The sequence below is a fragment of the Pleurodeles waltl genome, chromosome 4_2 (genome assembly GCF_031143425.1).
Source record: "Pleurodeles waltl isolate 20211129_DDA chromosome 4_2, aPleWal1.hap1.20221129, whole genome shotgun sequence".
NCBI classification, from domain to species: Eukaryota; Metazoa; Chordata; class Amphibia; order Caudata; family Salamandridae; genus Pleurodeles; species Pleurodeles waltl.
Genome location: NC_090443.1, coordinates 85,871,653 through 85,885,381, shown reverse-complemented (window position 1 = coordinate 85,885,381; position 13,729 = coordinate 85,871,653). Strand labels below are relative to the sequence as shown.

At 45.7% G+C, this 13,729-nt stretch overlaps 1 protein-coding gene across 5 annotated transcripts in view; it reads left to right on the top strand.

Moving 5' to 3' along the window:
• The window catches only part of R3HDM2 (R3H domain containing 2), a 1,111,447-nt gene that overhangs the window by 538,757 nt on the left and 558,961 nt on the right, over positions 1 to 13,729 (top strand). The window lies entirely within an intron of this gene.

Below are 13,729 nucleotides of genomic sequence, written 5' to 3'. Positions count from 1 at the left end.
CTGTCAAACACGAACTCCACAGCACCATAATGGCTACACTGAAAACTGTGAAGTTTGGTATCAAACTTCTCAGCACAATAAATGCACACTGATGCCAGTGTACATTTTATTGTAACATACTCCCCAGAGGGCACCTTAGAGGTGCCCCCTGAAACCTAAACCGACTACCCGTGTAGGCTGACTGGTTTTAGCAGCCTGCCACACTCGAGACATGTTGCTGGCCACATGGGGAGAGTGCCTTTGTCACTCTGTGGCTAGTAACAAAGCATGCACTGGGTGGAGATGCTTATCACCTCCCCCTTGCAGGAACTGTAACACCTGGCGGTGAGCCTCAAAGGCTCACCCCCTTTGTTACAGCACCCCAGGGCATTCCAGCTAGTGGAGTTGCCCGCCCCCTCCGGCCACGGCCCCACTTTTGGCGGCAAGGCCGGAGGAGATAATGAGAAAAACAAGGAGGAGTCACTGGCCAGTCAGGACATCCCCTAAGGCAACCTGAGCTGAGGTGAATCTGACTTTTAGAAATCCTCCATCTTGCAGATGGAGGATTCCCCCAGTAGGGATAAGAATGTGACCCCCTCCCCTTGGGAGGAGGCACAAAGAGGGTGTAGCCACCCTCAGGGCTAGTAGCCATTGGCTACTGCCCTCCCAGACCTAAACACACCCCTAAATTCTGTATTTAGGGGCTCCCCAGAACCTAGGAACTCAGATTCCTGCAACCTAAGAAGAAGAGGACTGCTAAGCTGAAAAACCCTGCAGAGAAGACTGAGACACCAACTGGTTTGGCCCCAGCTCTACCGGCCTGTCTCCCTCCCTTCTAAAGACACTGCTCCAGCAACGCTTTCCCCAGGGACCAGCGACCTCTGAATCCTCAGAGGACTGCCCTGCTCTAGAAGGACCAAGAAACTCCCGAGGACAGCGGCCCTGTTCACCCAAGACTGCAACTTTGTTTCCAAAGGAGCAACTTTAAAACAACTGCTTCTCCCGCCGGAAGCGTGAGACTTGCTACTGTGCACCCGACGCCCCCGGCTCGACTTGTGGAGAAACAACACTTCAGGGAGGACTCCCTGGCGACTGCGAGACCGTGAGTAGCCAGAGTTGTCCCCCCTGAGCCCCCACAGCGTCGCCTGCAGAGGGAATCCCGAGGCTCCCCCTGACCTCGACTGCCTGACTCCCAGATCCCGACGCCTGGTAAAGACTCTGCACCCGCAGCCCCCAGGACCTGAAAGATCGGAACTCCAGTGCAGGAGTGACCCCCAGGAGGCCCTCTCCCTTGCCCAGGTGGTGGCTACCCCGAGGAGCCCCCCCCTTGCCTGCCTGCATCGCTGAAGAGACCCCTAGGTCTCCCATTGATTTCTATTGGAAACCCAACGCGTGTTTGCCCACTGCACCCGGCCGCCCCGTGCTGCTGAGGGTGTACTTCCTGTGCTGACTTGTGTCCCCCCCGGTGCCCTACAAAACCCCCCTGGTCTGCCCTCCGAAGACGCGGGTACTTACCTGCTGGCAGACTGGAACCAGGGCCCCCCCTTCTCCATTGAAGCCTATGCGTTTTGGGCACCACTTTGACCTCTGCACCTGACGGCCCTGAGCTGCTGGTGTGGTAACTTTGGGGTTGCTCTGAACCCCCAACGGTGGGCTACCTTGGACCCAAACTTGAACCCCGTAGGTGGTTTACTTACCTGCAAAAACTAACTAACTCTTACTCCCCCCAGGAACTGTTGAAAATTGCACTGTCTAGTTTTGAAATAGCTATATGTGATTTATTTGAAAACTGTGTTCCTAAAGTACCTACCTGCAATACCTTTCATTTGAAGTATTACATGTAAAATTTGAACCTGTGGTTCTTAAAATAAACTAAGAAAATATATTTTTCTATACAAAAACCTATTGGCCTGGAATTGTCTGAGTGTGTGTTCCCCATTTATTGCTTGTGTATGTACAACAAATGCTTAACACTACTCCTTTGATAAGCCTACTGCTCGACCACACTACCACAAAATAGAGCATTAGTATTATCTCTTTTTGCCACTATCTTACCTCTAAGGGAAACCCTTGGACTCTGTGCATACTATTCCTTACTTTGAAATAGTGCATACAGAGCGAACTTCCTACAGGATCGTTCAGGGGTTCTTATAGAGGACAAACTTTCAGATCCAGAGGTAAATCCCCTGCTGCAAGAGGTGCCTCTACCTCATCAAAGCAGTGACTTTCCCTTTCCTTGCATCCCCAAACAGCTTACATCTCCTGTGGGAGGAAGACTACAATATTTCTATCCTTACTGGCAACATATTACAACAGATCAATGGGTACTGTCAAACATCTGCAATGGTTATTCCCTAGAATTGATCTCCACTCCACTAAACATTCCTCCCCATTCACACAGGCTTTCTCTTGAACACATTGCTCTATTAAAACAAGAGGTAGAATCTCTTCTACTCAAAGGTGCAGTAGAGATGGTTCCCATCAGTCAACAAGGGACAGGAGTATATTCTCTATACTTCCTCATACCAAAAAAGGATGGCACTGTCAGACCAATTCTCAATCTCAGACCTCTAAATCAATATATCCTGTCAGAGCATTTCCACATGGTCACTCTACAGGATGTCATTCCCTGTTACAAAAACAAGACTACATGACAGCATTAGATCTAAAGGACGCTTACTTCTACTTTCCTATACATCCAGCACACCACAAGTATTTAAGGTGTGTGATAGCAGGCAAACACTATCAATTCAAAGTACTACCTTTTGGAGTAACAACAGCACCAAGGGTATTCACAAAATGTCTAGCAGTAGTTGCGGCATACCTCAGAAGACAGTACATACATGTCTTCCCTTATCTAGGCGACTGGTTAATAAAAGCCAGCACCATTCGAAACTGTCAACAGCACACACAATAACACAATAGGGTTCACAATCCATCACCAGAAATCTCACCTTCAACAGGCATAAATTCAACCTTATCTAGGAGCAAGTCTGAACACCCAGTCAGCATTAGCTTACCCAAATCCACAACGAATCCAAGTGTTTCACACACTCATATCCCAATTGCAGGTCAATCAAACTTACAGTAAGGTTTGTTATGACGCTATGGGGAATGATGGCATCATGCGTAGCAATAGTGCCCAATGCTCGCCAAACATGAGACCACCGCAACAGTCTCTCTCCCAACAATGGTCTTGGGCACAGGGTCAACTGCAGGATCTAGTGTTATTGGACCGCCAAACTTACAAACCTCTGCAATGGTGGAATCACACCAACTTATCAAAAGTGCGACCATTTTAGGACCCTGTGCCACAGACCACAATCACCACCGATGCATCAATGACAGGTTGGGGAGCCAATCTCAACAATCTTACTATACAGGGGGAGTGGGACTCAATCTAGCAGACCTACCACATACACCACTTGGAATTGCTGGCAGTGTTCTTAGCCATCAAAGCCTTCCAACACAGATCATTCACAAAACAGTCTTAATAAGGACAGACAACATGACATGACGCAATGTATTATCTACAAAAACGGGGGGGACACACTCATCCCAATTGTCCCTTCTAGCACAAACAATTTGGAAATGGGCAATTCACAATCACATTCACTTACAAGCAGAGTACATCCCTGGGATACATAACCAGCTAGCGGATCTCTTAAGCAGGACGCAGCAACAAATGCACGAATGGGAGATTCACCCACAAGTAATTCTGTATTATTTTTAGATGTGGGGAACACCAAACATAGACCTTTTCCAACAAGCGAAAATGCAAAATGCCAAAACTTTGCGTCCAGATACCCACACCCTCAATCCAAGGGCAATGCTCTATGGATCAATTGGACAGGGATATTTGCTTATACTTTTCCCTCTCTCCTGTTAATTCTGTTTCTGGTCAACAAGATCCGTCACACTTCCCTCACTATGATACTCATAGCTCCCACATGGGCATGTCAACATTGGTACACAACACTATTGGATCTGTCGGTAGTACCACATCATAAGCTCCCAAACAGACCAGACCTATTGACTCAAAACAAGGGTCAGATCAGGCATCCCAATCCCAGTATGCTCAACCTGGCGATTTGGCTCCTGAGATAATAGAATTTGGATATGTATAGCTTCCATCAAAATGTATGGGCATTCTAAAACAAGCTTGTAAACCCACAACCTGGCAGTACTACACAAATACATTGAAACATTTTGTATATTCCTGCTGATCTAAAAACATCGACCCACTTAAATCATCAGTACAGGTTATTGTATGTTATTTGCTTCATTTACAGAAAGCAAATCTTGCATATTAATCTATTAAAATTCATTTAACAGCAATATCAGCCTACCTCCAAAACAGACAACATACCTTTCTGTTTAGAATTCCTGTCATAAAAGCTTTTATGGAAGGTCTTAAGAGTTATTCCACTTATAGCTCCACCAGCTCCTGCATGGAATCTTAACATTGTGCTCACAAGGCTTATGGGTCCACCATTTAAACCCATGCATTCTTGCACTCTTCAATTTCTCTCATGGAAGGTTGCTTTCCTGGTAGCAATTTCTTTCTTAAGAAGAGTAAGTGAAATTCAAGCATTCACTTTAGAAGAACCTTTCTTCCAAGTACACAAACACAAAATAGTACTAGGGACAAATCAATTTTTTTTTACCAAAAGTGATTTCACCATTTCACATTAATCACTCAGTGGAATTACCAGTCTTCTTTCCACAGCTATATCCAGTTGCTGAAAGAGCTCTCCACACTCTTGAGCTCAGAAGAGCTCTCATGTATTATATAGACAGAACGAAAATCTTAACTTTTTGTGGCTTTCCAACAGCCTCATAAGGGCAATCCTATTTCCAAACAAGAATTGGCCAGACGATTGGTAAAGTGTATTAAAACTTGCTATCATAAAGCAAAAAGGCAACTATTAGTAACTCCTAAAGCACATTCTACTAGAAAGAAAGGAGCTTCAATTGCATTCTTGGGAAATATACCAATGGCAGACATATGCAAAGCAGCCATATGGTCCACACCACACACATTTACTAAACAATACTGTGTGGATGTGCTATCTCAGCAACAAGCAGATGTTGGTCAAGCAGTGCTTAAAACACGATTTCAAACCACTTCAACTCCTACCGGCTAGCCACCGCTTACTTAGGAGAGGGACTACTTTTCAGTCTATGCACAGCATGTGTATCTGCAGCTACACATGCCATTGAACGGAAAATGTCACTTACCCATTGTACGTCTGTTCGTGGCATATAGTGCTGCAGATTCACATGCGCTCTCCCTCCTCCCCAGAAGCCTGTAGCCGTTGTAGTACTTTATTATGTAAGATATGTATATACATTGCATGAACATCTTCTTTACTTTCTATATATATTTGTACATAAGCAATTCTTCACTCCTTACTTCACTCTCCTGCGGGAAAACAATCTAACAAAGGACTCCATGTGCACTATCAACGAGAGGAGGAGTCACCCGATCTCGTGACTCGAAAAAAACCCTCTTAGAAGAAAAACAACTTGTAACACTCCGAGCCCAACACTAGATGGCGATATATGCATAGCATGCAAATCTGCTGCACTACATGCCACGAACAGATGTAGACTGGGTAAGTGAGATTTTACATATGTGTGTGTGTGTGTATGTTAATGTGTTGAGTTTGCACATGTTGTGCTTGTGTTGGTGGTGTTCACCTGTCGAAGACATGGTACAAAAAAGTGGGTGAAACTGACGTCAGCAGCCGACGAGGTCTTCTTATGGCTCTGATGAGGTCAGTCGAAGTCGCGTGCTGAGCCATGTTATTGTAACATCGGCATGGAGAGCTAGAAAGAAAAGAGTTCAGTTGAATGCTGGCACATTGGGAGTATACAAAAGGCGATACTGAAGGTAAGTAAGTTGTTCGTTCATAGCATGTAGTGCTGTAGATTCACATGGGGGGCCCGCCCTTCTTCCCGGATGCTTGTGGCCTTTGCAGTATCCTCTTATACTTTCATATGCATGAACATCTCTTTCTGTCACTTTACTCACACTCCATTCTCACCCAACTGTGGGAAAACAATCTAGGAATGGAGTCGATGCCCATGCGCAATATCACCAAGAGGAGGGGTCACTTTACATCGTGACTCCAGAGGCTTCTTCGAAGAAAAGCAACTTGCACATATCCTGACCTAAAATTAAATGACAGGAGTGTGTAGAGCATGTGAATCTACAGATCTACATGCCACAAACAGACGTTTACGCGGTATGTAACATAATCCTTTCCAAATACATCGGTGTTAAAGGTGGAGCATGTCAAGTTGATTCACATACTCAGTATTGCGACACTAAGCCATAACCCCATGCTATTTATTGATTTTCAGTTTTTCGCCCCGCCCCCATTCTACTGCAAGACCACCATGCATGAGAAAATCTAACTTAAAACATCTCCTTAAAACTTAAAGATTCACCCCACTTCTCGCAGTCCATACCATCTATACACAGAGCAACTTAATCACTCAGTAAACTCAAATGTACATTTATTTTAAGGGCTATAATCTTTTAATGCCTCAGTGACTACCCATGTAATCTGTGTTGCACCCAGCTAGTGGTTGTATTTTCCCACTGTTACTTCGTTACATGTGATTTTGATGATGCATAAACAGTACATGCCCCCTTTCTGAAATGCAGGTTTTCAGTAGCAAATGTCAAATAGGTTACGTTAATGGTGGGCCATGTCATGCATGTATGCTACAAGGGGCAAGGTACGTGGCACAGCATGTGGTTGAAGATGCTTACCATAATGGTTAGTTGTATTGGCAACTTCTGGGAAGTTTTGAGAGTATATTATTACAAAACATCTACATCCACTGAAAGTCATTCACTAATGTAAGTAATGGTTATCTGCTAACATTGTAAAACAATCATAAGTGATTTAATCAGTTGTCTCGTATATGAATACACCAATTGCATTATTTGCTAACTCACTAAAGCCTAAGAATAACTGCATGTTTTCCTTCCCTTAATTTACTACAAGGGTATCTGAATGTTGACAGCCTTACAGACATGTGAAATATGTTTAGTTTATCTTGCTTTTGAATTAAACAGCTGCAGCCTTTATTTAACAGTATGATTTCTGCACAGATATCTAGTTGTTACCAGTATTGCTGTCTTGCATCTCCTTTCAATATCTGTGACGATGTTTGTTACTTGAGAGTGGAACTGCAAAAGTTTTTCTTCTCCCTATATGTGCTCTGCAAGGGCAGCTGTTTGATGTTCCTGGTATGGCAAACCCTCCAGCTTTCGGGATTTTGCATTCTTCACGATTTTACAGACATTTGCCTCAATAAAACCTTTGTAGTCTTTAGACCCACTGTCAGCCAGGGAAGTGTGCTATAAAACTGTCAGCACATTCTTTGTTGTCTAGTGTTATGATTATGCTTAAAAAGAAAAAAAGATTAGCTACTTAACAGAAATCATGAACCCCACTTGTTACTTACATTAATAACAACTGCATTGGTTGGTATTATTTTATCAGTAACTTGTATCTTTCAACGTCTAGGCACAGATTCCTTGCCTTTTGAATATTTTGCAGGTGTCAGACTGGATCCAGAAACTATCAGCAAGACCTCTGCGCGCCGAAAGGTGGCGCCTTGCAGCACCCCACTGATACCATTCTGGAAATGACTTGCAGGGCCTGTATGGGCATCACTAGCTCCCTTCCTTGTCTCTTCGAGACTTCTACATCAAAATTTATCAGTGAGCAAAGGATGACTCCCCCTATCCCCCACCTCCTATCCCCCCCAAATCTACAGGCTGCATGTCCTGTCAAGACTGTCACAAACAGATATCTGTGATGGATCCCTGCTAGTTATGCTTGTGGTGCTTAAGGGTCTAGCCACAACTCCATGGCCTTCACTGCCTGTGTTCATGAACCCGAATGCCATCTTTGAACGTGAGGCAAACCTGTGTCCCCAAGCATAAGAAGACTCTGTGTTGGGGCTGTTCCAAGTCATGGTCCATGTCCATATTTCGTTCTTGATCTTGTTTCCGGAAATGTCGGAGCCAGTGGAGTGGCCCTGCTTTGTTTCTCTCTAGATCTTTCAGTAAATATAAAAACAAACACAGGAAGTCGAAGAAGGATTCAGCACCCTCACACCACTCACATTCTCCTGAGCATGTGTGGGGGCGATACCATTCTTCTTGTTCTCACTCCTGAAGTCAGGCAACTATGGAGTCGATCCCACAACTTTTGCTTGTACAACCTGAGTTTCTGAAGCCAAATTCCACACAATGTCAGATCAAAGAGTTATGCGCTGCCATACTCTGGCTCTTTGGATCCCTTCCAACTCCCTCTGGTGAACCTTCGGGCCCCAAGGAGCTGCAAGACCCTCCTTCTGGTATACCACTGGCAGGTTTGCCCTCATCAGCATTTGGAACCACCGAGCCAGTCTTGCCTTCAGCTCCAATTCAACCTCCAGACTTGTATTGGCCCCTGGTTCCTCAACTCCATAGGAACGAATTGGTCTCTCCGACATCAAGTCGGCACTTGCCTGACCTCAGCTAATGTTGTACCTGAATCCTACGGAGGCACCACTTTCTCTATTGGACCTTCCTATTGTGGCAACCCACAATCCACTCCCTTTTTTACACCAATTCCGATGACTAATACCTGGGTAATGAATTTGCTTATCTCCATACTGATGAAAATGGGTATGAACACTTGCAGAAGGCTGGTGGCCTTGACATCTGTCCCAATGCAGCCCTTTGTTCCATCCTGGACCTGCCACAGAGGATTTGGTTTCCTACGCTATGGTTATGCGTTGAGTGGTTGAAATTCTTGACCACCACCTCCTCACCTTGAAGGTCAAAGCTAATGTTCTGAATGAGGTCCTACAACCTGGTTAGACGTCTGCTGAGCCTCTCCTCCCACATATCAAGGCTTTGGGGAAAACTTTATTAGGGACCTGGCCCCCTGTCAGCTGACAAGTTGCCAGGTGCCACCATCCTACTCTGGGCAACCCTGCTTTTCTCTCGTAACATCCTTCACCACATAACCTTGCTGTTCAGGCCTTCACAAGTCAGTCTAATCCGAAGCATTTCCCCCCACCCCTCCTGACAGGGAATTTAAATTTGTGGAACATGTGGCAAGTACGTCTTCACTTCCACTAACCCTGCACTCTGTCAACGCCACCTGGTTGTTGGACTGTTACTCTTTGGAATTTGGTGGCTCAAATCCTCCCAACTTGTCCTGGCGACTTTTGCCCTGTGTTGGCACAGAGAATTCAAGAAGGTTGTGATATGGCCAAGTTCTCAATTTGTGGTGACTTGAACACCACCAATTCCATTGGGTGAGTTATTGGCACCAGTGTGATTTTTCCAGGGATTGCATCACATATCAAAGGTGGGAGAGGCTTTGAAGCCTCCAGCCCAGATATGCTGATGTACTAGCCATCCTGCTAGAGAAGGTGATAACACCTTTCTCTGGAGCAGAGATTGTTTCTGGCCTCTGAAAGCCAGGGCTCGCACCTACAGGGAGAGTGAAACCTGTCTGTGGTGGCACACTGGTCGGTGCCAGTCAACCAACAACACGAGAGGACTAGTAGGTTTCAAGGGGTACCTCTAAGTTGCCCCCTGGGTGTATGTCATAATAAATCCAATACTGGCATCAGTATGGATTTATTAGAACAAGGTGTTTGATAGCAAACACCATAGGTTTCAGTGAAGCCATTATGTGGCTGGGTAGCTAGTAATGACCAGTGACCACTACGTACCTTAAGATGGCTTTCCTGTTCACATCTAATATCTAGTAATAGAACTAGGCATCACAGGGGCATAGCTGCTTATGCAGACATGTCCTCACATAAAACATAATGCACTCTGCCTTGGGGCTTGAAGGCCTGCTGTACGGATTACTTTTGAGTGACAACCTGCAGAAAGCCTGCCACCTCACACCCAGTGTGATAAATAGAGGGGCCCTGGATTGACCCTTTTATACGCACTATTCTGTCTTTAGATCATTTGTACCCATCGCCTCCAGAATATCATAACCAACATAATGTTAGGCAGAAACATTGAATTCTGAATATAGTTTACCAAAATATCGTCCCACTGGGGTTAGTAATGGAAAATCTACACCCAATGGCACAATATTGTTGTCAACAATATTTAAGGCACAGTGTTTGTCTCATGTTATATTTGATAATTAATGTTTAACATAACTGCTTTGAGCACAGAAAAGGGCTAGTGACCTGCTACATTTCATCACGTAGAGCAGATTTTAGGAAACTTGTCTTGGGAAGGAAAACTGGCAGGCCGCAAAAAGCCAGTCCACCTAAATAAGTCACCATTGTATGCACACAGAGTCGAAATAGAACAACAATGTAATCTTTCATGTGTAAACCACATACAGATCAGCACACAAATTTATCACATGCCCACAAATGATGAAGGCTAGCAAACCACATTATGGAGACCAGTTGATAGCTCTTTAATTAGGGAATGTCAGTGGGCATTGTTCACCCACAGGTATAGAAACAAAGTTTTATGCCCTTTAACTCTGATCCCTCTGCCGCCACTAACAGTCACAACCGAATCTTGACTAAAGTACCCTTTCTGCAGAATGTTTTGGAAGATAAAAAAAACTTTAAGCGTTTGTTTTTGTATTACCTTGATTGGTAACTAATCTTAATAGATCACCATAGTTTCTCTAAACTAAATTATTTGGGTTACAGATGTGCATACATCAATGTTCACTTGTTTCTGCTGCTGCAGTTTGCAGCCCATAATACACAATTTTTACATCTCACTGTAATTTTAATAGCAGAAAAGAAGTTCCTATCCTTTGAGTTGCCAGTACGTAAATTACAAAACTCTTCATTCCATAATGTGATGGGACAGAAGTTATGTAAAAACATATCAGTTTTGCTCTTCTCTAAAGGGTTGTTCTTTGCTTTCCCTTTTGTAAATTTTGTCCTAGCAACTTTGACTAACGTGGCTTGACTTTGTTGAATTGACACAAACATTGAAATAGTAGTGCAAGCAAAAGTATTTCAAAATTGTATCTATTCTTCCTATAAACTTTACATTTAAAAGGTGATAAATACCTTGTCCTAGCCACTACTATGTCTGTTTCCCTGTGATACACATGCAGTGCCCAGCCTGATTTTTCCTCTATTGCACGCTTTTTTAGAGCATTCTTATTGTGTTATCTTGGCTTTGGACAGTCTGTGTTTTTGTGTTATAGTGAAACAATGAAAGATTGGTGTAGGAAAGTACAATATTTCTAGCATAGTTACACCAACTTTTTGCCTGTCAGTGTGTTTAGACTGTAATTCACTGGAATCCTGCTAACCAGGAGCCCAGTGGCTATGCTATCTCCTCTAAATTTGGTTGCTTGGTAAATTTCTTGCCCCGCAATTGGTATACTGGTGCACCCATGTATGTACTTAATATATGGTACTTGGGTACCCAGGGCATTGGTGCACCAGGGGGTCTCCAATGGGCTGCTGCATGTAACGTGCCACCCATAGGAGCCCATACAAACTGTGTCTGCAGGTCTGTCTTTGCAGCCTGCGTGAAATGGTGCATGCACCCTTTCACCCCCGATGTAGGGCAAGCACTGCACTTAAGCACTGTAAGTCTCCCTTCTGGTAGGGCCTTCAGCCCAAGGGCAGGGTGCATGTCCCTAAATGTGAGGGTACTCCTACATGAGCAGAGTACCCCTACAAACCCCAGACTCCATTCTCTGGATTTTGTAAGTGCGGGGAAACCATTTTAAGACATGTAGTGGACACTGGTCAGTACAAGTAGTCCAGCTACAAAATGGTTTCTCTGAACTTACGCATATTTGGTATAAGACATGTTGGAATCATGCAACAACACAGATTCAAGTGTTAATTGCATGATACCATGTACTCTGGGGGTTCCATAGAGGATCCCCCAGAGCTGCCTGTACAGCCTTCTAGGGTCTGCCTGGCAGCTCACGCTGCTGCAGCAGATTCCCAGACACTATCCTGCCCTCCTGCTGCTCTTCCAGCTCGAGCAGGGGGAAGGCAGAACAAAGGGTTTCTGTTAGAGGGAGGTGTGACCACCTCTCCTTTAGATCTAGGTGTCTCTGGGCTGGGATGGGGTGGCCTCTCTGCGCCACCAGACTGCTGTGAAGGGCACATTTGGTGCCCTCTTTGCATAAACCGGTTTGCAGCAGTGCAGGTTTCCTTGGTTCCCGCTCTGGCGTAAACCATACAAAGGATAGGGGAGTGTCCACCCCCCCGTATCCAGCTCCTCCCCTAGGGAGGTGCACAGAGCTCTGCCAGGTGGCCGGTTTATTCTGCCATCTTCGAAACAAGATGGGCAGAGGCGCCTGAGAGCATCTGACTTGCTAGGCCAGGTAGGTAACATCCCTGACCTCCTCTGATAGGTGGGGTCACTACAGAGAGTGACCAACCCCCTTTTAGTGTTACTTAAGGGCTTCCCCGTGGGTCGGTGCTCAGATTCGTCAACCAAGACTCTACAAGGAACTCTCTACAAGACATGGTCTGCTCCTGGCCTCTGGAACCGAAACAAGTCTGCTTCTGGTGGGAAAGCTCTCATTGCAACACTGTTTCTCCAGATCCTGCAAGAATTATGCAACATCCAAAACTGTGCATCCTTCAGGGTCACAAGGACACTGTCTGCACCTGGAAGCATGAAGGAATCTTCCTTGGAGTGAAGGAAGCACTCCTCTGCATCCTCAGGCACCTCAAAACAATGCCGACTGGCTGTTGAGGTCTGCTGTCCCACCGACATTGAAAGGCTGTGGCTCACAGGTGGTAGTCCTGAGGCCTCCTCTGTGTCCTGCCTATCTTCTGACCAACTTGGGAGACGGTGGGTCCCTGCTTCTGCGGATAGACTGGAACCCCTATGCACTGTAACTGTTGCTCCTGCCAAGACTTGTTGGCTGTTCCTCTAAGAGATGTTCGAGCACCGAGAAGCCCCAGCCTCTAGCACTCTGGGATCCGAAGATCAGCCTCGTTCTGCATCTCCTGTGACGTGGGACTTCTGATTTGTTGTGCTGCTGAGGCCTTCTTGTGACTCCTTTTGTCTATCGCCTGTGGGTCACTTCCTCTGTGCTAAGGGCCAGCCCTGACTCCCCCTCAAAGGTAGAGTCTACTGGACCTTTCTGGTCCCCAAGAACTTTCAAATCCATCATCAGTTCCTGCTTGTATTTGCCAGTGCTTGTTGGTGGCCTCTCTGGTCCCTGACCCTCCTGTAATCTGGCAACCACCGTGGAACAGCTCGTAGGTGACTCCTAGAACCTTCTGCAGCTCCTGGACCCTGCATCTGGACCTCATCTTTCACCAACCTGCAGGAACTTCACCTCAAGGAGGGTGGGCACTGCCACCTGTGCTGGACTCTATCCCCTCCCGTTTCAGGTCTTCTACATCTGGAATCAGTCCTTTGGTTCCACTGGCCTGGTCCATGGGCAGCTGGACAACCGAAACCTCCATTGGCTTCAGCGAGGGTTTCTGACGCCCTTTCAGCCCTATGCATCTGGGTCCCCTGGTGTAGGTACTCCTATCATCTGGGTATCCTTGGGTGGGGACGCTTTCCAACCTTCCTCCTGGCCTTGGGTTTCCTCACGGTCCACTTGGAAGGCTCATGAAACTCAAGAATTCCAACCAAAACTTCCCTGTGTTAGCCTATGGGACGACAGGGCAGGTAACCACTCTGCACCCGGTCACTGGGGACGTTGCTGTACTAACCTCTGGTGTTTTTGTTCTTTCC